This window comes from Canis lupus, chromosome 20 (assembly GCF_011100685.1).
Source record: "Canis lupus familiaris isolate Mischka breed German Shepherd chromosome 20, alternate assembly UU_Cfam_GSD_1.0, whole genome shotgun sequence".
NCBI classification, from domain to species: Eukaryota; Metazoa; Chordata; class Mammalia; order Carnivora; family Canidae; genus Canis; species Canis lupus.
Window position 1 is genome coordinate 19,124,559 of NC_049241.1, and position 25,576 is coordinate 19,150,134.

At 41.9% G+C, this 25,576-nt stretch overlaps 2 long non-coding RNA genes across 4 annotated transcripts in view; one reads left to right on the top strand and one right to left on the bottom strand.

Moving 5' to 3' along the window:
- Nucleotides 1–25,576, bottom strand: part of LOC111091268 — a 219,186-nt gene that overhangs the window by 165,733 nt on the left and 27,877 nt on the right. The gene's annotated exons all lie outside the window — the stretch shown is intronic.
- On the top strand, nt 1,131–24,222 carry LOC111091269. Of its 3 annotated transcripts, none has more exons than XR_005374718.1 (3): nt 1,131–2,494; nt 7,601–7,738; nt 23,483–24,222. It is a non-coding gene; the product is annotated as an uncharacterized LOC111091269 (long non-coding RNA). The 3 variants fall into 3 exon arrangements; XR_005374719.1 differs by lacking the exon at nt 23,483–24,222 and adding an exon at nt 9,073–11,691; XR_005374720.1 differs by lacking the exon at nt 23,483–24,222 and adding an exon at nt 8,496–9,066.

Consider the following 25,576-nt stretch of genomic DNA (forward strand, 5'->3'; position numbering starts at 1 on the left):
AAAAAATGTCCTCTTCCCCAACTCTGAGTCTTGTTCTATCACCAAGGCACAGAGCAGCCAATCTTGTGTCCTGAATCTTGCAAGTCCCTCAGAAAATCAACTTCAGAGAGCTACCAGAGGCAGTAGCCTATTTCAAGGTCAGACTTTGTTGTGGAGATTGAAGAGCAAAAGAATTCTTGTCTTCTTCCCACCTCCAAGGTGACCAAGCACTAGGTTTCCTCCCTGCGCCATGGTCTGTACTTCCAGGAGGTTATCAAAAGACAGCTATCGGGGTATCTGCTCTGTGGCCTTTGGTGGGAAAGCCTCCCATAGTCAGCAGTCATGTTCCCCCTGTGGCATTCCTGCCTGGCTATAGCCAATTGGTCTTGAGAAGACTTCTGAGCCAAACTGGGTTGATTCATATTCTCTCTTTCTCTCTCCCTCAAACCAGAGAGACAATGGTGATGCTGACAGCACCACCACCATCATTCCCAACTGTGGCTTCAGTAAGAAAGTCTTTTAAGGTTGCCAGGGAAGCTCTCTTGTCCTCTGCCCATGGATGTGAGCTGAGAGTTTCAAAGACCTGAGCTTGTCACCCGGTTTCGGTGAGAGCCCCTGCGCACTCTTGAAAAATCCACCTCACACCGTGGTCCTAAGAGTCATCGTTACTGCCATCATAGTCAAGGGCAAATGTCACTTGGCCCCCTCACTCCTTGCCTCAGTAGGGGCTTCACCATAAATCTGGTGAATCATTAGGCCACAGGATGCCATGATTACCAGCAGTACATTCTCCATTAGCAGGACTCAACAGTGTGCTCAAGTATGAGAATCCCATGAGCAAATCCTCAAACCCATCTGCGAGTCTCAGTTCCCTAGCAATGGCCCTGGTGTGGACTTCCACATCATTCAGGGTCCGGGCAGGAGATAGGAACCATACCAGTGTTTTGTTAGCTTGTTTGAAACAGAGAGAATTTAATAAAAGTGTTAGCTAGGGATGAAACTATCAACTTTAAAGAAAGGAAAAAGAGAACATTAAGCTATCACATAGGGAGACCACTACCACCGCCAGGAATGCAGGAACCAAAGGGAGAGGTTGGAATGATTAGAATTCAGAATCTTAGAGAACATTCTCTACAAAACCAAAACTCAGAAGTCTGAGAAGGTGGTGCTGCCACATGGTTGCCATTAGCTCTGCACTTAGAGGAGGGACTCCCCCTCCTCAAGGGACCCAGCCTGTGAGGAGAGGCCACTGGTCTCTGGGTCCTGCTGTGTGGACAGGCCAAATGTGGCTAGTTCTGCTCATGCTGGCAAAATAGCAGATGAATTCCAGAACTGCTATGAGAAGGAACTGCCACTCTGGGATGGAGAAGCATCCTTGGGGTGACGCTTGCAACAACAAAACAGCTCCCAGAATTGTCCAGCCCCTCATCCTGCCAGAGCCTTCCAGGAAGCAGTGGTTTGTAGTGGCCCAGCCTCAGTATCACAAAGCAGAGCAGAGGAAGGAGAGTTTGGAGCTGCGAGACAATAGCTTCATTACTGATGAGATCATCATGTTTATCCACAGGGAACAAGGATTTTAAAAGGTAGAGGTGAAAAAGGAAAGAGTGTTCTGGCTGCGAGGACAGCATAAGCAAAAATAGAGACCCAGAAACAGTTGCTGGTTGAACATGGCTAACGCATGGGATTCAAGAGCACAGAGGACAGATGAAAAATCAAGGAAGAACAAAAGTGAGAAAGTGCAAGGCTGTCCTGTGTGGTAGAGGGGCCTGGGGAGCATATTGGCAAGTCAGGGCATTTCCTGACGGTCATTCAGAACCCAACAAACATTTTTAGTCAGGCAAGTAAAATGATCAAAGATAGGATTTACGATCACAGCAGTATGGAGACAGGAATTATCACTCTCTTCATCTTTACAAATTGCCACAAAAGCAGCCAAAGAATGGCTTTATTTTAGCTACATCAACCATTCTGCCTAAGTTTTCCAAGACGAACACAGTGTTCGAATGAGCACTTTTTAAATGGAAGTTGGTAAAAGGTTTTTTTGCCCCAAATTTCACTGGCCTCATTTGGCTTGCTTCCAGGTTTAAAATCACAGATTTGCTTATCAACTACAAAGGGAGATATAGTTACTTCACGCAGGAGAAACCTGGCAAATGTCAATTTACCAAGCCGTGATCAAAGAAAACATCACTTGCGATAAGACATACCAACATCATGAGTCCTTCCTATCAGTCACTGAGAAAGATAGTATTTTTGTGGAATTCATGCTGAAAATGCCTACCCTCAGCCCAGTCATGAGAAAACACTGGACAAACCCAAACTGAGATCCATTTAGAAAATTACTGACCAATACTTTTCAGAAGTGTCAAGGTCATAAGGACAAGGAATGATAGAGGAACTATCCCAGGTTGGAGGAGAGTAAGGAAAAATAACAACAAAATGCAATGTGGGAGCCTGAACGGGATCCTGGAACTGAAAAGGAGCATTAGAGAAAAACTGGTGAATTTCAGATAAGGTATGGAGTTTAGTTAAGAACACTATACCAAAAAAAAAAAAAAAAAGAACACTATAGCAATATCAATTTCTTATTCTTGATAATTGCACCATTGTTGTATAAGATGTTATGATAGGGGCAAGTAGAGAAAGAGATATAAGAGAATGATCTATATTATTTTTGCAACTTTTCAGTAAATCTAAAATGAGCCCAAGATAAAAGGTTTTCTAAAATGCACAGATTCATTTACACAGGCTGGAGTCCCATGGGATTTCCAGCCATAATCATCACAATGCAGGTTGGGTAAATAGATGACTCCAATGTGTCTTTTCTGGAAAACAAAGACCGTGAGACCTTCAGTCACAGCACTTCAGCAGACAGGATGTTACTTGACAGAGCACTGGGTGAGAAGTATTTCACAATGGGCACAGTGAAAGAGAGGTGAGAGGTTACCAAAGACCAACATTGTCTGCTTCCTAATAGAGTCAGAGACCAGCCCAGTTTACAAGATGGAGTCATAAGCCTGCTTCAACCAACCCACACCTGCTCCCAGAACCAACACTTCAGTCATCCTCGCCTCTTCCCTCACATCCACATAAATCAGTCATCAAGATCTGTTGACTGTCTTGGTTTTCTCTAACCCACCACCGCCTCTTCCATTCAACAATGGTCTATTGCTCTCTTGTTGTGATGACCAAACCCAACTTGGCCACTCATAGTTGCCAAGCTTTCTTACTGAATCTGGAGAACCTCCAATGTTTAGAAGTGATTTAGAGCCATATTTCTCCTCAACCCCCTATTCCCACCTGAGCAGTATGTCACAGATAAGCAAGTCTCAAGCTGAGGGTCACCATACCTATAAACAGTCATGAGCAAGCAGGTCCTGGAGAATCAAACCATCTGGGCCTAGCCCAAGCCAAGTACCTGTTCTCAGGGTTTTAGGTATTTTAGAAAGTACCTTGTACAGAAGTTTCACCCTGAAGTAAATACAAAGCCAGGTTCACCTCTCATTAAGTCAATTTAGTCAACAAAGTCTCCCCTGGAGCACAGACATTAGACCCTTCAGAGTTCTAGACCTATATTAACTTTATTCTTAAACCCTGACAAAGATTCTTTGCTTAACCAAACTTTAGTCAGGCTCCTGAACCTTCTCCTAGGCCCACCTGTGCATGTCCTCATAAGATCTGGTTTTAGCAAGAACCCTTAGAAGTCATTTAATCAGAACCCCTCTACCTTTGACAACTAATCATTCTTGATATCCCATCAGGTTCTTCATTTCCCAGGTAAGGTCTGATCACCTGGTCTGTCTTCAGTAAGAATCCTACTAGCTTGGTTTAGCCAGAACTATCCCTCTTGCCCACATTTTCCCTCTTAGGAATTTTCCATCCACTGACTCTTATCCTAGTTCTTTGCTATAAATTCCCTCTTGCCTGTGCTGTATTTCAGAGTTGGGCCCATTCTCTCTCTCCTCCAATGTAAAATCCAATTGCAGTGTTCCCTACACCTAACAGGATGGTCCTGAATAAAGTCTGACTTACCATCTTTAACAAGTGTCATAAATCATTCTTTAACAACCCCATTTGTGCAAGGACAGATTTTAACCAATTGGTACCCTGAACACCATTTCTTTCACCAGTAACACTTATTCCTAACATCCCTTATATTAATTAACAGACAGTAATATCTGATGGCAGCCCTGGAACATGGGTCTCTCATTCATACAAATGTTAACTACTCCTAAAGTAAAATTTAAAGTTGATTTATACCAACATGGAGAGAGATATCGGGTTGTTGATATTCATGTAATTTTTTAAAACTGTAGAGATTTAATGAGTTCTATATTCTGGTAAGTTCTAGGGATAACTGAGGAGCTAAAACAGACATGGACCCTATCCACAAAGAGCCTATAGTTCAACAGAGCAAGGAAGACAGCATCCACACAACCTGCCAAAAATTTATCATTCACCAGAGACGTATGCTCAAAAGAGTGAACAGGATTCCAGGAGAATCGATAACAAAGATTATGACATTCTACAGGGAATCGAGGAAGGCTTTTTTTGAGAATGTGATAAATGGGCAGAGATCTGAAAAATTAAAACTTCCAACTGAATGGGGTAGAAAAGGGGCAGAGGGAACAATCTAGCAAATATTCTATAAAGAACTGGTGGCAGGGAAAAGGACAGAAGGAATGCGAGCGTGACTTGAACAGAAAGAATCTTATTCAAAACCAGTTGGTCCTAACTGGCTGCCCCATCTCTGTTGTCCTTCCCCACCTACCCCACTGCATACACCAATACTAATCATTTGCACACCACATTTCAGTTGTGACGTTATCCTACTCTAGTAGATCATGCTTACTTTTCCAGCAAGCAATTCAGTGAATTTTATCTTATTTTTTTTAAGATTTTATTTATTTATTAATGAGAAACACACAGAGAGAGAGAGAGAGAGAGACAGACAGAGACAGAGGCAGAGACACAGGCAGAGGGAGAGGCAGGCTCCATGCAGGAAGCCCCTACGTGGGACTCAATCCTGGGTCTCCAGGATCACTCCCTGGGCCGAAGGCAGGTGCTAAACCCCTGAGCCACCCAGGGATCCCTAATTCAGTGAATTTTAGAACACCTTGATATTCTTTGTTGAAAACTCTCAAACATTAACATCTCTAGGACAACACTTCTCCTCCCAGCCTTTTAGCCCCTTCCTCAGCTTCATGGTTAATACACTTTGCTCAACCTCCAATTTCATTATATGTTTGTAGAAGTACTTGTCTGTTTCTTGAGTAGACTATCAACTCCTTGAAGACAGGCATTTTTTTCTGCTATAAATACACTATATTCCCAGTGTATAAACAGAGCGTGGAGTGTCTACATGAACAGCTGAGGGAAAGAAGGAGATGCCAAAAGACGGACACACACGAGATTTTGAACACAAATGTGTCAGTTAAGACTGTGGGCACTCCAGGCTGGCTGCCAAGGCATTGCTCCCAGCTCCACTACTTGGCCACTGCCCAGCCTCCTTAGGCCTCAGTTTTATCTTCTAAAAATGGGAATAATACAACCAACCTAAAAAGACTTTTGACAGGAATAAAATGAACTAATCTATGTAAGACTCTCAACACCTGGTACAGAATAAACAATCAAATCTATGTTATTATTAAACAAGTTTTACTGAGCCTTTCCTAAATCCAGTTCAGGGAGAATTATGACAAGATCTTAGCACACAATGAATTTCTTCTTCCCGTAGACATCTAGAACAACAACGTCTAAGTACACTGATGCAGCTGACGTTGCTTTACGAGCTGGGAAGCCTTCTTGTGATTCTAACACCTTCTTTAAAAAAGTTCCTAGGACTATGAGGTAGTGTGGTAAGTGAAATCCATTTGGATACCTGGGAGGTTTTTTTTCTGTGATCCTCCATCATATATGCCAGTTTTCCCAGCCAGAGAGATTCACCCTTGATCATCTTCAATTTGCTTCAACTCCCTTTAAATCTACTCATCATGTAGATGTTTATAAATCACACCTCAATTTGCTGAATAGAAATCTATTTGATTTCATCACCTTTTCTATAATTATATCCACCCTATCCTATAAGTAGATCTCATTCAACCTGTGACAAGTTCAAGGGCATGCATTTATACTTCAAACTCCCTTTAATGAAATTTCAATAGCAAAGGCAATGAACATCTCAGAAGTTCATTTCTAATTTTTAACATTATAGCAACTGGTATAAATTATGAGCATCAGAAGCAATAATAAGCACCCAAGATGAAAAATGAAAAACTTGTACACTGCCTATAATACTTAGATTTTTTTTAAAAAAGCAAAAAAAGTACTTTGATGTACAAAAAAAGTCAGTAACAACAATTTTAAAAAAAAAGATCTGGGGTAAAATTTGATTCCAATAGCCTTCTTGGCAAAGAGATTTCCTGTTACTATTTAAATGTAAATGAGTCATGAAGGTTGTGTCAGAAATATTTAGCTCAAAATCAGATCCAATACACCAAGAAAGACAGAGGACAAAGCCCAACCAAGGAAATGGAAATAAAAATGTTTGAGTTTCCAGATTCTGATAACTTTATGCATCTAGAAACAGAAGGAAGTGATAAATGGGTACAATTAAGATACTCTACATGCCATTTATTAAATACTGTGTGACATGCAACTATATGGATTTCTAGCTTAACCAATCACAAATTTAATCTGAACATTTACCACTTTGTCTTGATGATGCTTTGGAGAATTCAGCTATTGATTAAAACCTATTTATGTGTCCTTTCACAACAATCCATTTTAAGAGCCTTTGATTTTTTTTTCAAAGAAGAAGAAAAAACACATTTAATTGTGGCTTCAACATCTAACGAGAAACATAAGCTTGAAATCATATCTCTGTTCCAATCCACTGAAGCAGACATGCAATTTAAAAGAATTTAAAAGAATTAATCACAGCTGCGGTAATGCAGCCTACAGAGACTTTCACTTAACCAAATATTAATGCAATTTATTTGGCTAATTCTACTTGTTTGAAAGGGAAAAGTCCGTGTAGACTCACAATTGAAGATGAACACTAGAATTTGTTCAGGAATAAAAACAACAACAATAATAATAGCAACAGCCATTTATCTAGTCCCAACTAGGTGCCAGGCCCTGGGCTCAAAGTTTCAAGTGCAAAATCTGATTTAGTAAAGACAACCCTGTTACGTGTAGATATTGTGGTCAAGGGGTACCTGGGTGGCTCAGCTGGTTAAGCACCTGCCTTTGGCTCAGGTCATGATCTCAGAGTCCTGGGATCAAGTCCTGGGTCCAGATCTCTGCTCAGCAGGGATTCTGCTTCTCCCTCTCCTTCACCCTCTCCACCCTGCTTGTTCTCTCTCTCTCTCTCTTTCTCCCAAATAAATAAGTAATCTTTAGAAAAAATTTAAAGAAACTGATCAATTGGATTATCGTCACTCTCTCCCTTTTCCATGTCACTCTCAATACTCCCCACTATAGTAGACAGAATATATGCTTCTGCCTATTTGAAGTAGGTTTGGCCAGGTGACTTGCTTTGCTACCAGGTATGATGCCATGAGAGGCTTTTGTTGGGCTTGCATTGTTCACCTTGGGCTCTTCTTCTGCTTTCTTCCAGGAGAACATGTCCTAGGTAGTGGCCAGTGCCAGAATGATGTAGGCACAAGGAGTAGATCTGAACCCAACTGGCCTCCCATCTGGGTGAACAGCAACCAACCCACAGGCCCATGGACAAGAAAAATCAATGTTTTCTACTGTGAGTGACTGATATTTTTGGACTGTTTAACATATATGGTCTGTGTATTAAACTGGCTAATTCAGGGTATTTGTTAGCAAGGGCTGCTGAAACAAAGTACCACAAACTTAAATGACAGAAATTTGCTGTCTCAAGTGTTCTAGAGTCTCTAAGTCCAAAATCAAGGGGTCGACAGGGATGGTTCCTTCTGAAGCCTCTGTGAGAAGGGTCTGCTCCAGGCCTCTCAACTGGGCAGATACACAGCTGTCCTCTCCCTTTATCTTTTACCTCACCTTCCCTCTCTGTGTGTTTCTATGTCCAAATTCCCCTTTTGAGAAGGTAACCAACCCTATTGGATTACAGCGCACTCTGATGACCTCACTTTAACTTCATTACCTCTGTAAAGACCCTGCCTCAGACTAAGGTCACATTCTGAGATACTAGGGGTTAAAGCTTTAATATATGAATTTTGAAGGGGTATAATCCAACTGATAGCATTTAGGTACTGTGTACTATTTTTAATATCCAGTGTATAGATGTAGAAAATGAATTTCAGGACAAGCACTTTCCCAAGACCACAGAGCAAACAAAGGATAAACTAAGCTTGAGCTTAGACTACTGACAGAATCTTAACTATTAAATCTTATACTTTAATGCCTATCCACCACTTTGCACAAAATGCCCAGGGTAATTTTTTTTTTTTAACTGATGGGTCTCTCAATGCAAACACACATACACACTGCTTATGTACATGCTTTCCTATTTCATTTTTTAACAGAAATACAGGGACTCTCCCCAAAACCTTAAATGGAAGAACTTCTAGAAAGCAAGCTACATTATTCATTCAATATTTCTGGAGCACCAACTATGAGTCAGGTCCTGCAGTGTGCAATGAGCAAAAACCAACTTGTTTCCTGCCTATAAGGAGCTCATAGTCAAATAAGGGTGGCAGATGGATCAATACATACATACCTTACTCTGAAATTGCAGCTGTGATCAGATTACAACAGGAAATTACAAGGTTCCATTAGAGTGTAAAAGTCAACAATTATGACCTAGTCAGAGATGCTGAGAGTAGCTAAGAAGAGACAAGAAATGAGCTGAGATCTCAAGCAAGGAGGAACCCCATAGGAAAGAGCATAGGAGAAGAACATTCTGGAGAGTGGGAAAATGGCACATGCAGAGGCAGTGGCAGAAGGGGTCCCAGAACACTGAAAGTAAAAGAAGTCCAGAGCATGCAGAGCAATAAGTTGCAAAGGGATTTGGTGGGAGATGCATCTGGCAAGATAGATGTTATCCAATGTGATCTGCTCAGCGATCTAGGTGGAAGGTACTAATATCAGCCTCATTTTCAGATGACAACACAGGTCCAGATCTTTCCCCAAGGCCAACCAGCTGACACACGCTCAGGCAGAGGATCAAACCCAAACATGTCTGGACATGGGGGCCAAGCACTAACTACCACACTGCGTGGTCTCTCAAAGCAAAAGAATACGAAGACCACTATCCAATGGAAACGCTATCATTAACACCTAGATTATAGAAATGCCTCTTTCTGGCTTAAATACATCTCATGGCTACTGATCTATTCGATGGTATTTACACTATCTTATTTTATAATTTCCTTGTGTAAAATATACTGAACCTCACAAAACTGACATTTTTGTAGGTTGAAAAATGGCCAACTCCTAGCGATTTCATGTGTTAACGCATACACTAATGCAAGTAAAAGATGTGAGCTGCTGAATAAATAATCGTAAAATAAACAAGTATGGCACCACCATCTAGATGAGGAAGTGCCCTGAAAGAACTCCATGTTTCCCTTCCCAGTGATGTGTGGCCAGGGATGTGCCACGGGTGAAGGAGATGGGAGTGGTCCACCCTGGCAGCAGACAAGAAGGGAGCGTTGCCTTCTCAAAATGACCCACTTTAGATACTCCAGGCACTCATTGCAGGTGTCTGCTCTGAAAGAGGAATTCTCAACTCAAGGACAGGAAGAGAGCGAGACAAAATACTTCAACAACTCCCACAGTGCTTAGCTTCCAGATCATTTAGAGCAATTTATCACAGCTTTTCCACAAGACAGTTTGGAGTCTTAATGAACTACAGGGAGGGCCTGCTATCCCACTGCACTCCTTCCCCAGGGCAAATCCCAACTTCCAGCCCCACCAGCAGAATGAATCGCCCCCTTGTCCACTGTCCCTGAGCCCATGAGAGCTGAAAGGTGAGGACCTGGATTGGCCTTTCCTGTGGTCACTAGTCTTTGTGCGGCTGCACTTTCCCTGGGTCAGGTAAATTCTTGGCCATGGCCCCAGCTAAACAGCCAGGTACCCGACGGTTTAGCGTGGCTCTCAGCTAAGGCCCACTGGAGGCTGGTATCCAAGACAGCTTAAACACAATTAACTTTTCATTTGACGTGGCCTGCCTCTCTCCACTCCTAATGTTCCCGTAGGACCTGAGATCCAATAAAGTCCAGCCTGGGACTAAGAAAACCAGGCAGAGAAACTGACCAAATATTGTTCAATGCTGCATTACAAACCTATGGGAAAGGAGTTTAATTAAAGACCACAACAATTCTTTGGGGAAATGTTTCTTTTATTAACCATTCCTGCCGAACAAAGCAGCTTTAAACAAACCCTGACTGCTTGAAAATTGTGTATGCCTGAGATTTCTTTTTTCTTTTTTTCCTTAATCTGTTCTGCTTTTTGGTTATTTGGTCATTAGGAAAATCAGCAGTGTCTTGGACCCAAGAAATCCAATTTAAGCGAGCTCATTCCACATTTATAAATATGAGCAGATGACATTTAAAACAGACAAACCAGTAGGGACAGTTCTAAGTGTGAAATTGTTGTTCAGCATAAAGTATTATCATAAATATATAGAGGAGCTATTTGTGGATCAACTAACAAGTTCAAGGCATTTCAGTGAAATCTATGCGCAGCCTGAATGTGGATACAACATTTATAAATGTAGAGGAAATGCAATTCTTTTATGCTCTAGTGTAATAAAACCACTAGTTAGTGTCACTGATATGATAGCCCCAATTGCAAAAGAGTGAAAAAGCAGAAATCAAAATGGAAGAACCACATCTAATGGAACAATGAAATTAGATTTTAAAGTATTATTGGAAAAGAGGAAATACCACTGAGGAGTGAAGACATGACTGTATGAATTCTTAAAAACTCAAGGAAAGTCAGAGGACATACACACTTAAACCCGATCCATGGGAATGTATGAACATTCCGAGGCCATCAATAAGTTGAAGGCACATCTTTTGTGGAGACTTGCTCTTGAAGAAGACGTGCAGGACAATGAGAACACATGAGAAAGTGAGTTTGCTTTTCTCAACCATGCCATGAAAATATGCAAGAAATGAACACTGTGTAAACACGGAAATTATTAAGCTTGGGCTATAAAATTCTCCCACCAACATTTTCACTCCCAATAAATGCACTTGTTTCTGAATTATGCTTATATTGTGACCCCCTTACTAAGGCATTTATTCTCTAGGAGACTTTCTTTTGCTCCAACCTGCGTGAGTTACATGTGGCAAATATTGTTTTCCAAATATGGTTTATCCAACGTCCCTCATCCCACATGCTCTTTTGGCAGTGAAACCTATGTCCCCTTGAATCTGGGTGGGCCCCAGGAATGCACAGCCCAGCGTTATACAGCAGAGGTGACACTGTGCCAAGTATCCACATAGACTTTAAGTGAGCTGGTGGCTTCCAGTTCCTGCCTCTTGAAAGTTAGCTGCTATAAAAGAGTACCATTACACTGACACCACGAGGCCCTGAGTAGCCAAGCCATATGGAGAGGCCGAGGAGGGTGTGGACAGAAAGACAGGCCAAGGAGCATTGTTGGCAACAGACATACCATTAAAAAGGCCGTGTTGGAAGTGGATCCTCCATAGGAACAGCTGGTGGACTGCAGTTCAAAGTCCTACTGCGTTACCAAGTCCTTCCCTAACTCCTGACCCCAAAAGTCAAAAGTCAAATAAAATGGTATTTTAAGCTACAAACTGGGTCGTTTTTTATGCCATAATAGGTATTGGAACATTAGCTTTCCCTACTTAAACCTTGCCTGGATTCCTAAGGTGAATTCTAAGGTTTTTATCTTTCTCTGAAATTTTGAGTCACACAACTTTTCAATGTTTTAGAAATCTCAATGCTGCCAATAACTAATGTTCAGCTCTTTGTTATTGAACTAGAATAAAACGTCTGGTGTATCTCGGATTGCTTTCAGAGGACCACCTTTATCTGAACAACAGGGGTGTTAAATATGCAGATTCCTGGGCCTCACCTCCGGCACAGTGAATACTAATCTCTGAGGGGAGGGCCTAGCGACATATATTTTTAAATATTTCCCTCATACCTCACATATATACATTGTGGTTTCATGACCCTCTTAAGTTCTAGCCTGATAATAAGCTTATTTCTAAGGCAACTTCCAAAATAACTTTAGAGGCATTATGACAGATAAGACATCTTGACCTGCTGATGCCATGGTTTTGCCTACTATGGCATACTATTTGATATAATAATACATGACATACGGTATATTTTTTGTATTCACCTTCTGCAGTTAAACAACCAAATATCTGCAAAATACACTTGCTATAGGAATAACAACAGCTCCTAACAAGTCTACTAGCCATTTTTTCTGGAGAAGGCATATCAGCAGTAAAATTCAATTCAAATAAGCTTTATTGGGTAATTACACAAAAAACCATGCTAAATGGTGATGATACCATCAAGAATACGAGGGCCCTGACTCCTGGCAACTCAGCCTAGTAAGGGAAACAGTCACCTGAACAAGGATTCCCATTATGCAGATGGTAACAGAGCACTACAAAAGAAGCATTCTGCTCTACTTGGCATCAAAGACCTACAGATCTTGAGCAAGGGATGAGGCTGTGTTTGCAAAGCAGATGTGAGAGGAGTCTTTTATTTTTAATCAGGAGAACTTCTTCCTCCAGGATAGAACTGTCACAGAGCATAGTCAACCCCTTTCATAACACACTAGAGAGGAACAATGGTTAATTGAGATGCCCAAGGCCACACATCAGCAAAGCAAGGAGGTTGGTAACAAACTATTAATGATACAGGCTAATTGTTCAGTGACTTCTGTCAACATGACGGCATCCCAAACTTCTGTGTAGGAGTGTTAAATCCCAAGGAGACAAGAGACAGTAGTCCCAGGTCCCACACACACACACACAAAATTAATAAATAATAAGCAAATAAATGCCTCTAATGCCCATATTGTGATGCCAAGACTCTGTCTTTGGAGACTTTCAGAACTGAAGGAGGTGAAGAATATGACCTCCTGGAGTCTGAAGCAAGTAAAGGCAGACCACAGTGATCACGACTGTTTATGCTGTACCCATGTGGTGCTTACAACTCACTGAATGCTGCTAATGTTTTCTCCCAATTCGTATTTGTGAAGTTGACTGAGCAAGTATTTTAGATTTAAAAAATTTGAGATCGGGGATCCCTGGATGGCTCAGCGGTTTAGCACCTGCCTTTGGCCCAGGGTGCGATCCTGGAGTCCCGGGATTGAGTCCCACGTCGGGCTCCTGGCATGGAGCCTGCTTCTCTCTCCTCCTGTGTCTCTGCCTCTCTCTTTCTCTTTCTCTCTCTCTCTCTCTCTCTCTCTCTCTCTCTATATATATATATATATATATATATATATATATATATATATATATCATAAATAAATAAATCTTTAAAAAAAAATTGAGATCACAGGAGGTCAAACGACTTATCTAAGATCACACAACCATGGCAGCTTGAAAGCCGAAATTCCCAGATGCTCTGACCCTTGATCCACTGCTCCACCCAGAGAACGTTAGAAATCAAAGGCTGTTCTGACAACAAATATTCAGAAGTGCATCGCCTATTTGAACAATATTGGATGAACCTCTCTGAGGGTTGCTACTGATGGAGAGGTGCCCAGACATGCGGGGCTTCAACTCCCAGAACACAGGCCTCACTCAGCTTCTTAACAGTATGATTTTACCCAAATCCCTTCATCTCCCTAGGCCTTGGTTTCTTCATCTATAAAATCAGCATGACACACCAGAATCATCAATAAACAGGATTATGTTTTTGAGAAGTATATTTATATGTTTTTCCTCTGTGTCTTCCTCTCCTGGAAGCAGAAGAAGGCTGTCACCACCTTCCTGGGTTGTGTAAAGGCCCACATTCATGAAAGCCAGAACACTAGATGGGCAGGGAAGAAAACAGCTTCAGAAATAAAGGAGAGAAAGTAAGAATTCCCCCAGACCGGAAAAGGGACAGGGTTGCTTTGGGTCCTGGGTATAAGAGATTGGCCATGGGAGATTGGCGAGATCTCAGAAGGCATGGCTATGTAAAGCATGGGAAGACAAGAGACTACAGACCTCAGGACTCCTAGTTTGGCCAATGATGCTACCGACTTGGGGCACCTGGGTGGTTCAGTTAAGTGTCCGACTCTTGATTTCAGCTCAGGTCATGATCTCAGGGTGGTAAGATCGAGCCCTGTGTCAGGTCCATGATGGGCGTAGAGCCTGCTTAAGATTCATATTCTCTCTTTCTCTCCCCCCCCACCCCCGCCCTTCCTCCTGCATCTCCTTCTCTTAAAAAAAAAAAAAAAAAAAAAAAAGATGACACCCCCTTAAATGGCAGGGAAGCAAGGAAGCCAACGGAACCAAGCGTTCTAACAACAGACATTGGAAAACAGGAAGTAATCAGGGTGGACAAATGCAATGCCATATCATTCCAGATGTTTTGTGGTCAGTGCAGTTCAAGCGAGAGGGGGACACAACCTAAAAATGACCAAGGCACTGTGTTGCAACTAAAGTGCCTTAAGAATTCCTCTGTAGCCAGTGTTGACTCCAGCATGGAACACATCACTCTCCATTCTGTTGAGTCCAGAAGAAATACCTCACTGGCCTGAGGGAACATGTTCAATGAAAGAAAAAGCAACATATTAGGCCCAACAAGGGAAAAGCAAATCCCGCGCCTTTATCTCCTGATCCCTTTAAGCATCTGCTCTTTGACTATGATGACAAAGTCAATCTCTCTGTGGCTACCATTAAAACAACTCATCACTGTGTTGTCTCCAAATCCAAAAGACAAGTGAGTTGAGTTGCTTTGATCTGGTCACCTTTTGTTTTCCCAGACCATAATCAATGTTAGCCACCAAAAATTCTAATGCAGCTTTCCTTTTCACCTAACAAGGAAGGAGATTGGGTGTACAAAGCAGTTTCATTAGGACCACCAAAGAATTTTTATTAGCAGTTCCATCACATTTAACTAGCTCTTTTAGTAACATAAAGAAAATCTATGTCAGAGGTTTGTCAGGCTTTGATGGATGTTTTCATTCTTGGAGTCTTATTACTGCTCTCCTTATGTGGCCAGGCTGCATTGGGGAGTTTGAGCTTATTAGACGCCATACTCCATCTGCCGCCATGCCCTGCAGCTAGGATATTGCTGTTCGAGCCCAACGCCAGGCTTTGCAATTACACAGTTTGGCTGAACAGAAAGGACTGGCAGTTGTTTCAAGGAGGTTTTCTCTACCCCTTTGACTTAGAAAATCCTGAGCTTTTCACTTACTGCTGGTTGGTACTATCAAGGAGAATTGAGAAGAAATCAATTTGTTTGTGATTTGGCCAGCCCAATTACCAATGCCTCATTCTGTGTTGAACAGGCTTGATTCTGTCATAATCGGTGATGAGAGTGGCTAGGATATTAGGACAGAGAAACACACACCATGTCTGAGGTCCCATACTAAGTCCTTTTTATCAAAGTCACTTTATTGCAATTTTTTTGGATATTAAAGTTATATATTCTTGAAAACATCAAAAAGGTATATATTTTTACAAGGCTATCCTATCACCCACTGTCTCTGTGGCAGTTTGTAGTTCAATACTGACATTTCATATTAAGAGTCCTTGTTCCCTCCACTGGAAACTAAGTGGGTCTTTGTACTCTCACTGACCAATGAGAATTCAATGGAAGTGATGCCATATGATTTCCAAGGACAAGTCATGAAAGAATATGTGGCTTCAGCTTGGTCCTGCCCCCACCACCTGCCAACCCTATCTCTCCCTTTCTCCCTTTTCCCCTCCCCCTCTCCACTCCTGCTCTTTCGACATGTGCTTTGGGAGCCCTGCATTAACATAAAGGAAGTCTCCAGGCTGGAGAGATCACCCATGTGAGAAACTAAAGAGAGTTAGAGAGATACCAGCTATGCCAGCCCCCAGCCATTTGAGTCCCCTCAGCTCAGGAACTAGATATATGAGTGACCCTTCAGATGATTCTAGCCTTTTAGCCACCCCAACTAACACAAGCAGAATTGAGATGAGCTTTGCCCCATCAAACTCTGTCCAGATTACATATTCATGAGTCAAATAAAAGGCTGTTTGCCAGCAGTTGGGGTGGGGGGAATAGTACACTGTATTAGACAACCAGAACAACTTCATCAACACCAGAAAAACCACTGTTACCATGTTGGCATACATTACTCTCAAATAATAAATAAACTAAAAACAAAACAAAGAAAACAAAAAAACAAAAAAAGAAAAAAATTTTTTTAAAGAAAAAATTATAAAAAATAAACTTCTTGCTTATTCTCAAGCAAAGAAAAAACTTATTCAAGTAATTCTTGCTCCAGCTGACTTGTTTTATAAGTAATCTATTTGGAATATAGAACTAATTTGCTCCAATGAAGCAAGTTATCTTATGGGCCAGGCCACAGAACCCCACTCAATCTCAGTACTACAGAATAGATGGCCCTACAGTAGGAGCCCTACAGAATAGTCCTTGCACATGGGAAAAAAGGTTTCTTCCTTCCTTTTGTTTTTTAAGAATAAATTTAGCCTCAGTTTTTTCATGTCAGGAAGTCTCACTATCATCAACAATTTGATTAATTTCATGCAGTAAATGTAAAGGAGTTCAATAAAGGACAGGTCACTATAGATTGTAGTTGTTGAGCTAGGTTTCATGGGAAATTTAGTGCTTGTGTTCACTGAGCAGAAGCCATAAAAAATGGATTTACAGAAAGGGATTATGGTGGTCCTCCCTGGTATTGTGACTCGCATCATTCCCCCTATGGCAACCACATCCGAATGTTGCTTCAGACCTTGTTACTCAAAATGTGGTGCCCAGACCAGCTGTGTCAGCATACCTGAGAGCTCTCAGAAATGCAGAACTCAAAAAAATAAAAAAAATAAAAAGAAATGCAGAACTCTCAGGCTCCACCCCAGAGCTTAGAGAATTTCAATCTACATTTATCAAGATCCCCAGGCAATTGGTATGTACATTACAGCTTGAGAAGCATTGTCTGCAGACATTCACCCTTCCTCCTTTCAGTCTGAGGCCTGTAGACCTGAGGGTCCTTGTGACCCTTGGGTGTGGCCAATCAGTAACAAATACAGCTCAAGATTTGGCATGTGACTCAGAATTAACCCGTGAGGTTCATATGGAAACTGCTGCTAACACAGTACAAAGAGAGGAAATTTTTCTTTGGGATTGCTAAATCATTAAGATGAAAAGCACAAATTATGGTCACAGATGGGGTCTGGAGCTTGATGTTTAAGTACCAATCTTTCTCGACTCCTATGTACAAGCCTAATTAAAAGAGATTAACAGAAGAGTCAGGATGACAGAGAGAAACAGTATCAGCTTTATGCTGGAGAGTGAAGCTTGACTTCACATCACAATTGTACTCTCTAACTTTACCTCCAAAAATGGGAGACATCAGCCTCTCAGGGGTGCAGCCTGTCCAAGTAAGCTTACTACACACATGGCCAATAATATGAGCATCCTGAAGAACAGTTCGCGCCAAAAAACAAAAGGTTGCTGAGTTGCACATGCCCAGTTCCTTCTTTCAAATATCACAAGATGCTGCTCCTTCTCCCCATGAAACATGAGATGGGGAGTAGGAGTTCCCTGCCTCCATGGAAGTGGAAAGAGTGGAGAGAGAAGCATTTCTCCTTCCCACAAAGCTAGCATCACCCCTGTGCAAAAAAAAAAAAAAAAAAAAAAAAACAGCTTGAAACTGAAAGCCACCCTGAGAGAAGAGATGGAGAAATCCTTGACAAGATCATCTGAACAATTGCAAACCAGTCCAACCAGGAGTTATGTGACCCAAATTCCCTTTAGTGAAGGGATCCTACTGCAGACACTGCAACTCGAAGGGCACCAGAGAAGACGCTGGAGGATCATAGAGATGAGAGCATCTCTATGACTTTTGTTCCCTACTGGAGTAACAGGTTTGGCCCTGAAGTCAGAAAATGACTGTAAAAACCCTAAAGTGAACTGATGACAATATTGACTAATTACTAGTCACTGACAGGAACTAAGGCAAAGGGGAAAAACCCAGTGTCTCCACAGATCTCATGAGGTGTGGCTGGAGATAGGGTTGTGCGGTAAAGACTTAGCTGCCAAGCGGGAAGGCAGTTTTTAGAGCCAAGGCATCAGGGTAAGCTCCACAGATCTACTCCTCCCAAGCAGTAGTGTCCCCCTGTTCCTTCAGATCCCTAACCCTAATTCCAAGCTTTCCAGTGAGTCCTGATCGTGGTTTCTCACCTTTCCAAGTGCAATGGCTAGAAGTCTTCATCTTTCTGGCCACTCTGTGCTGAAAACTCACATATAAGTTTCTAAAGGTTTTACTTTCAAAGACAGGCCAATGTAGTATTTTTTTTTTAATTTTTATTTATTTATGATAGTCACACAGAGAGAGAGAGAGAGAGAGGCAGAGACATAGGCAGAGGGAGAAGCAGGCTCCATGCACCGGGAGCCCGACGTGGGATTCGATCCCGGGCCAAAGGCAGGCGCCAAACCGCTGCGCCACCCAGGGATCCCAGGCCAATGTAGTATTAAAACATCATGTCTAATTTTTCTTTTTCACACACACCTCTCATGGGAAAGAACTACAACCATTGAGTGTGAGCTGTTCTATACAGTGACTGAGCCTCATCTATGCACATCCACGGAGCTGGGGAATGGTGGGAGCAAGGTACGTGAGGGAGGCCTGTTCTCAGTGAGGCAGAGGCAAGTCAGGGAGGAAGGCGGAGCTGGGGAAGGCCAAGCAAGGAGGCCTGGGGATGTGGAATGCACCAAGACCAAAGGGAAAGGGCTGATGAGACCAGGGGCCACAGAGGGGCAGGCAGGAGTCTGCTGTGCATAGACAACCTCTCACCAGCTTTAGTGTAGCCACTGTTCGTCCCTGGGCCTTGACCTGAGAAGAGTAGGAGGGGTGGCATATGAGCGTGGGTGTGCTCCCAGAAATCGTGAGCTAAAGGCCACAGGAACATGCACAGAAGGCACATCTCCAACAGAGGAGAGGAGGCTAGTGTTTGTAAATACACTTTAGCCTTCGGCCTAAAGCAGCCCTTCCCAAAGAGAGACCACAAGTCCCCCCCACACCAGCCTCAACGTAACAGTCATTTCCTTTTACCATCTTGAGAGAAAGCAGCAAATATCCAACAGACAAATGGCCTGAATATATATGAGGCCTTTACACTTCTATAAAGGAGATATGAAAAAGAAAAATAACTTATAATGAACTATGTATTTTGATATATCACCACTCAAGTATTACTACAATATATCGACAATCTGCAATTTTTCTGTAAAGGATCATTTAGTCAATATTTCAGGCTTAGTGGGCCACATGAGGTCTCTGTTGAATATCATTTTTTTTCAGCCCTAATGCTGGTTAGGCTTGTGACCAATAGAGAAACAGACCACAGACCAGAGGACAGATACGTGGCCCTGGAGCTGAGTCCTGTGTTAAGTAGACCATAAAGCAGATGGCAGATGCTTGGATCTACTTAATAATGACGTTAGGACTGCATATGTCAAAATAAGGCCTAAATAGGTATACTCGTGTGTCTGTGTGCATTGAACTACCCTGAATGCCACAGCCAGTGTAGACACTATAATCAGTGTGCGATAGCAGGGGTCAAGCACCACTTTTTTTTTTTTTAAGATTTTATTTATTTATTCATGAGAGACACAGAGAGAGAGGCAGAGACATAGACAGTGGGAGAAGCAGGCTCCTGCAGGGAGCCCAATGTGGGACTTGATCCCCAGACCCGGGATCACAACCTGAGCCAAAGGCAAACACTCAACCGCTGAGCCACCCAGGTGCCCCATCACCACCAATACTTTTGTCCTCATGGACAACATTTCAAATTAGTGAATAAACAGTTCACAGTCAAGTTCTGGATGAAACAAACTATAACTTCTCTTTTTACTGTAGTGGCATTGCTGGATAATTCAGTGCATATTAAAATCATGTAAAAAGTATAGTGTACTTGTGTGGAAACTAGCATTGACTTCCTACTTTTTCCTAAATGGAAAGTAATTTTCACTACCAGAATGACTAAGTTAGGTCATGTGAACTGCATGTAGGATGTCATGTGGAATGTAAGAAAATAACCTAAGACGTGGGGCTGTTCATGCATTGCAGGAAATCTAGCCTTCCTCACTCCTGACACCTAGGGCCAGCATTGTCCCCTGCTCCAATTATTTATGACAACCATAAATACCCAGAATATCTTTCCAAACAGTCCTCCCTATTTGGCAGAGGCAGATCCAAAGGTGAAGCAGAATATTATAAATTTTGCATAAATATAATTTCAACATTCCTCAAAGTCTTGAAGGTAGACCTACAAAGGAAGGTCCCTGTGGCTTCAGTGGCAGTGGCTTCCCAGTTGATATGCCTCTGCCTTGCAGATGAGAGCACCAGCAGTGAGAATCTCTACCTGGGACTGTAACTATATGAGGCTAGAGACTGATCCAGGAAAAAAAAAAAAAAAAAATCACACCTGCCTGGAGCAGGGCCCAGAAACACTTGCTGAGTGAACAAATCCAGCCAGATGAACCACCTGTGGGCCCAAAATCAGGATTGGCTATGCAACTGGGGGACTCAGTGGAGGAAGAAAAGGTGAGGCCCTTTATTTGTAAATTATTGAGAATTTCAAGATGGCAAAAGTAGAGCATTATACCAAGCCCAGGGCCCTTCTGAGCACAGGGCCTGTGTGACTGCACAGATCATACTCCCATGACACTGGTCCTCCCACAAATCAAGCCCAAAAGCAATTGTAACAAATTCAAGTCATTAATAAATGCTTTCACATCCATTATTTGGTCTGGTTTCACAACCATGCCTTCTAACCTAAGTGAGGCTCTGAGGATATGTAAGGTCACATCCAGGAAGGAGGGAGGGGAATTAGAACCAGGTATCTCAACTCTGTGGCTACCTCTGGATGTCATTCTGCAGCCATGAAGGCTTTGTCCCTTGTCCTGCTTGCCAGGCCCAGAACTAATGGAAGGGGACTTAAATCAACAAGTTAGCTTGGGGCCTCAACCCTACCAGAGATATTGTTAGCTTAAAATAAACATGACCATTCACAACATCCACACACGTTGATGTGGTTTTTGTTTGTTTCTAAGCCCCTTTTCACTGAAATCCCACACTTAATTTTAGCAAACCTCCAGCGACAAAACGATTTGCAATGAGTTTTAAAACTATGACCCAGATGAAAAGGGAGACTTAGCTAATTCTTGCCCAAAGCCCTCTAGATATTGCCATGGAAACAGGAGGCCAAGAAAATGGCTGACTAGCACAAAGGTTCCAATGCCTAGTGATAGTATCACTCCTCAGAATGCCTTGGCCAAACCCTATTCCTACCTTTGCTTTGAAAGACAGAGCACAGCTACGTTCAGAATGCTCTACCAAGCAAGCAGGAGGAAAACAGAAGGAAGGGAACACTTTTGTGATCTGCCCTTTCTGAATGAAAAAGTACTGAGTGTGTCCTCTTAGGATTCATGGAGCTTTCCAGACACTGAACATTCAGACTTTGGACCTTTAGAAGACAGAGAAATTGGGCATTTCTCTATCCCTGATGATCTAAGTCAACTCATTAAAGCTTCCCTGAATATATTACAACCTCCACTTATCAGTGAATTACAGTGTTTGCAAAAAACACTAACAGAAATCCAAAAGCAAAACTTGCTATAATAGTTGGTTCTCTATCCTCCAAAAAGCAGCCAAGTATTAGTCAAAGTTTCTATACCTTAGACTACACACACACACACACACACACACACACACACACTAAAAGACGATAGGGAATAAAGTTAATTCTGAGATGAAAACAAGAGCATAAAGCAAACAAGCCAAACCATGAAGTGGGAGAAGGCAGCGGAGAGGAGCGGGGAGGGACCTGGAGGGAGAACTGCCAGTACAGGCGAGCCATGAATTACAGCTTCGGAACAAAGAGAGTAAGATGGAAGCACCAGAGATATTTCATCATAATCTACATAGACCACTGAGTTTATTTGGTAGTTAAGGAGGTAATGACTTTCTTTCAAACTCATTTTAAAAGTTCTTTTTTTAATGATGGCGATAAATGTTTTTTAGTGCCGGGACTATATTCACTAGAGTGGCCACATGGCCACATTCAGCCCTTGCTAAGGCTGCTTAATGAGGTGACGCTGGTTTCGCTAAAATATTCTCTGCTCTTTCAACAATCTCATAGTCACGAGAACTCTCAAGGTATGAAGACAATATGGGGGAGGAAGGGGGCATTTTGCCCCGTATGTGAGGCCCTCCAGGGTTTGTCTCAAGTACATTGCCAACTGTGTCTTCCCCAGGAAGTACCAAGTGGCAGGGATGTTTAACAGGGGCATAAAAACAAATTAACGGAAGGAATGTATGAAATAAGCTTTTGCTGTTATCCAATTATAACATCACATTATGCTAAGAGGTTGACTGAGGTAGTTTAACATTGAAGAGTATGGAGGTTAGGGGCTGTATGTGTCACAGGGTCTTGTCCATCCAACAACCCCCAAATTTAAAACCTACCATTAAGATAAAAAAGAATTTGCCTCGCTGTCTCTCTAGCTTGAGGGGAACAGGTTGCCTCTCTGGGACTGCAAAATCAGTTCAAGTTTTCTCTATTAACCAATTATCTATTAAGAAATACCATTTTTAAAAACTCCCTCTTATCAGATGCCCACACTAGCAAGTCAAGCTGTAGTCAAAAATTCATTGTAATTGTGTATGAAGCATGTCATGTTTTGGAGGCCTCATGGCTTCTATGAACATTTAGAAATTTGAGTTAAAAAAAAAAAAAGAAATTCGAGTTTTCAAGAAAAATAAAAAAGACATATCAAGTGAAGAAAATGCCTGTAAATTCTACTTAAAAATCTCTGGTTTCAATTGCAGTTCATCGCAGGGACACATATATGTGTTTTAGGTTTTTATTTATTGCAACCAAATCTTCATATCATAGTCATATAATGCAATAAACACAAAGATGATGCATGAAGGTGGAAAAACAAAGTCAAGCCTTGAAAATCACACTGTATCCAAAATTAAACAAATACACCTAACACTGAAGAAGTGGAAGTACTGCAGGTTGATGAATAATTAAACAACTCAAATCAAACCAAGGGGGGAACAGGCTGTTTTTTTTTAAAAAAAAGAAAAATGCCACAGACTTAAAGGCATAAATCATGATTTATAACCCATCCCAACTTTGACCTCAAAGAAAGCAAGAAAGATCAAAGGTGATGCTTCATTATGTATTTATTCCTCAACCAAACCATTAGTCATCGGTCTTCATTTTGAAAGATATATACAGAGTATGTACAAATTCTCACAGATAGGACCATTGTTGGGAAGTTTTTACGTGCAGAATTTATCATGAAATCTGCAGCTAATAGCACAATATGCCTAATTTGTAATTTCCCTGTCTCTTTCCAGATTTATAACATCACAGCTTTGCAGCCAAAAGATGCAAGCTGCAATGCAACATGGGAAGATGGCTGACAGTTCAAATACAGTCACTGTAATTCTACAGAGACCTTATTATTTAGTTCTCTAATGAGGATACCACGAAACAACCACCACTGCCACCACCACTAACACACACGCACATGCAAAACCCAGAAAATTCCATTTGGAAAGATTGCTGTGTTGTTCATTTCTAAAACGAGGTCAGGTATAAAAGGTTTGAGGTGGGATTGCTTTTTTAATTGAGAATGGTTCCATTAAATTGTAGAATTCTCCCATGTGCCTTTGTCAGGGGGAGACTAATGGCATCAGGAGTTTGCCCCTAAACCCAGGATACAACAGTCCACGAGTTAGTTAACTGAACATTGGAACTTATACGGACTCCAAATGTAGTTTTTAAACACCTAGGAGATCTCTAGTTACTATAAGTGGTATCACAACAGTTCCAAATGTATTTAAATCCATTTTAATGTTTCTAGAAGGTGACATAGCAAGGTGGTGTGCCTGTGTATTTGGGAAGGAAAAGAAAGGGAAAGTCACTCATAAACACAAGCTGTGTCTTGGAATGTGGGCAGGTCTGAGGAAGGTCCAGATTTTCTGAACTGGCACCCAAAGTGCATGGCCCCCACCAGGGTGGTGTGGGACACCTGAGCTACCAACATATTTTCCCCTATCCCTCAAAGCAGCTACAGCCCCAACCATGAGACCATCCTCATCAGCTTACCTAGATGGGAAGATAGTAGGATAGTAAAATTTCCCTAATTGGTGTTCATCAGATGATCTGTTGTGATGGTTAATTTCATGTGTGAACTTGACTGGCTACAGAGTGTCCAGACTAGACATTATTTTGGGGTGTGTCTGCAAGGGTGTTTCCAGATGAGATGAGCATTTGAATTAGCCAACTCAATAAAATCCGATGTGAGTGGGCATCATCCTATCTGTTAAGGGCCTGAACAGAACAAAAGGCAAGGAAGAAGGTACTCACTCCTCCTTTTGTGCTTGGACTGGGACCTACACCTCTTGCTCCCCAGTTCTCAGGCTTTGGGACTTATACTAGAATTACATCACTGGCTTTCCTGAGTCTCCAGCTTAGGATACATTTCCTATTGTGTCTGTTTTTCTGGAGAACGCTGCCTAATACAAATGCTAATGAGTATAACATGTTCCAAGATCAAATTTGGTGAGTAAATTTTGAGTTAAACAAAGCCCAAAAGCTCTACAGGGCTTATCATTTTAGGGCTTCTCAGAGCCTTCAATACACTGTACACTGTAAGCCCCTGAAGGGAGATAATCTTACACAGCTTTTTCCAATACAACCATAGGTTTCTTTGTCTCTTTTTTGCTTCTGAAGACCAGAGTTCTCACTGAAACACCTGAGGGAATGAGAAAATAAAGAAAAATCCCTGGAACTACAAGATCTGGAATACAGCCCCTAACACTATTTCCCACCATGTATGTTCTTGAGCAAGTGACTTGGTGCTTGAATCAACCCCTGTGTAAAATGGCCCTCTGAGGAGGGTGAGTGGTGAACAAAAGTAGCTCCTCTGGAAAAGGGCTTCCTGATATCACAGTTGCCATTCTTGGCTTTGGGGTCAGACCTACCTGAATCAAAACCCAGTCATGCTACATTTCCAGGAATGTGACTTTGGCATTTACTTCAGCATCTTGGGCCACAGTTTTCTCACCTGTAAACTGACTTAAATGAAAAGATTCTCTTGAGTGTCAAAAAATATTAGTTGCTATCACACCTTCACCAGAGGGGCTGGAATAGGAATAGTAACCAAAAACTACTACTCATTGGACATGAGGTGAATACTCATCCCTCTGTACTGCCAGGACTCCATGATCCCTTCCCAAAAGTGACCCAGTTCCCTCCAGAGAGTCTCCTCTTCTACACTGTGTGTGGTCTTAGCAGGGTGGTTATATTGCATAGACTCCTATCCATCACACAAGTTCAAATATAGAGCTCCTTCTTCCCTATGCCCATATACTCTACTACAGAGGGAGCCACGTGACTTAAGCTTAGCCAGTGGCATTTTCTCTGACAGGACTCAAGATCTTAGG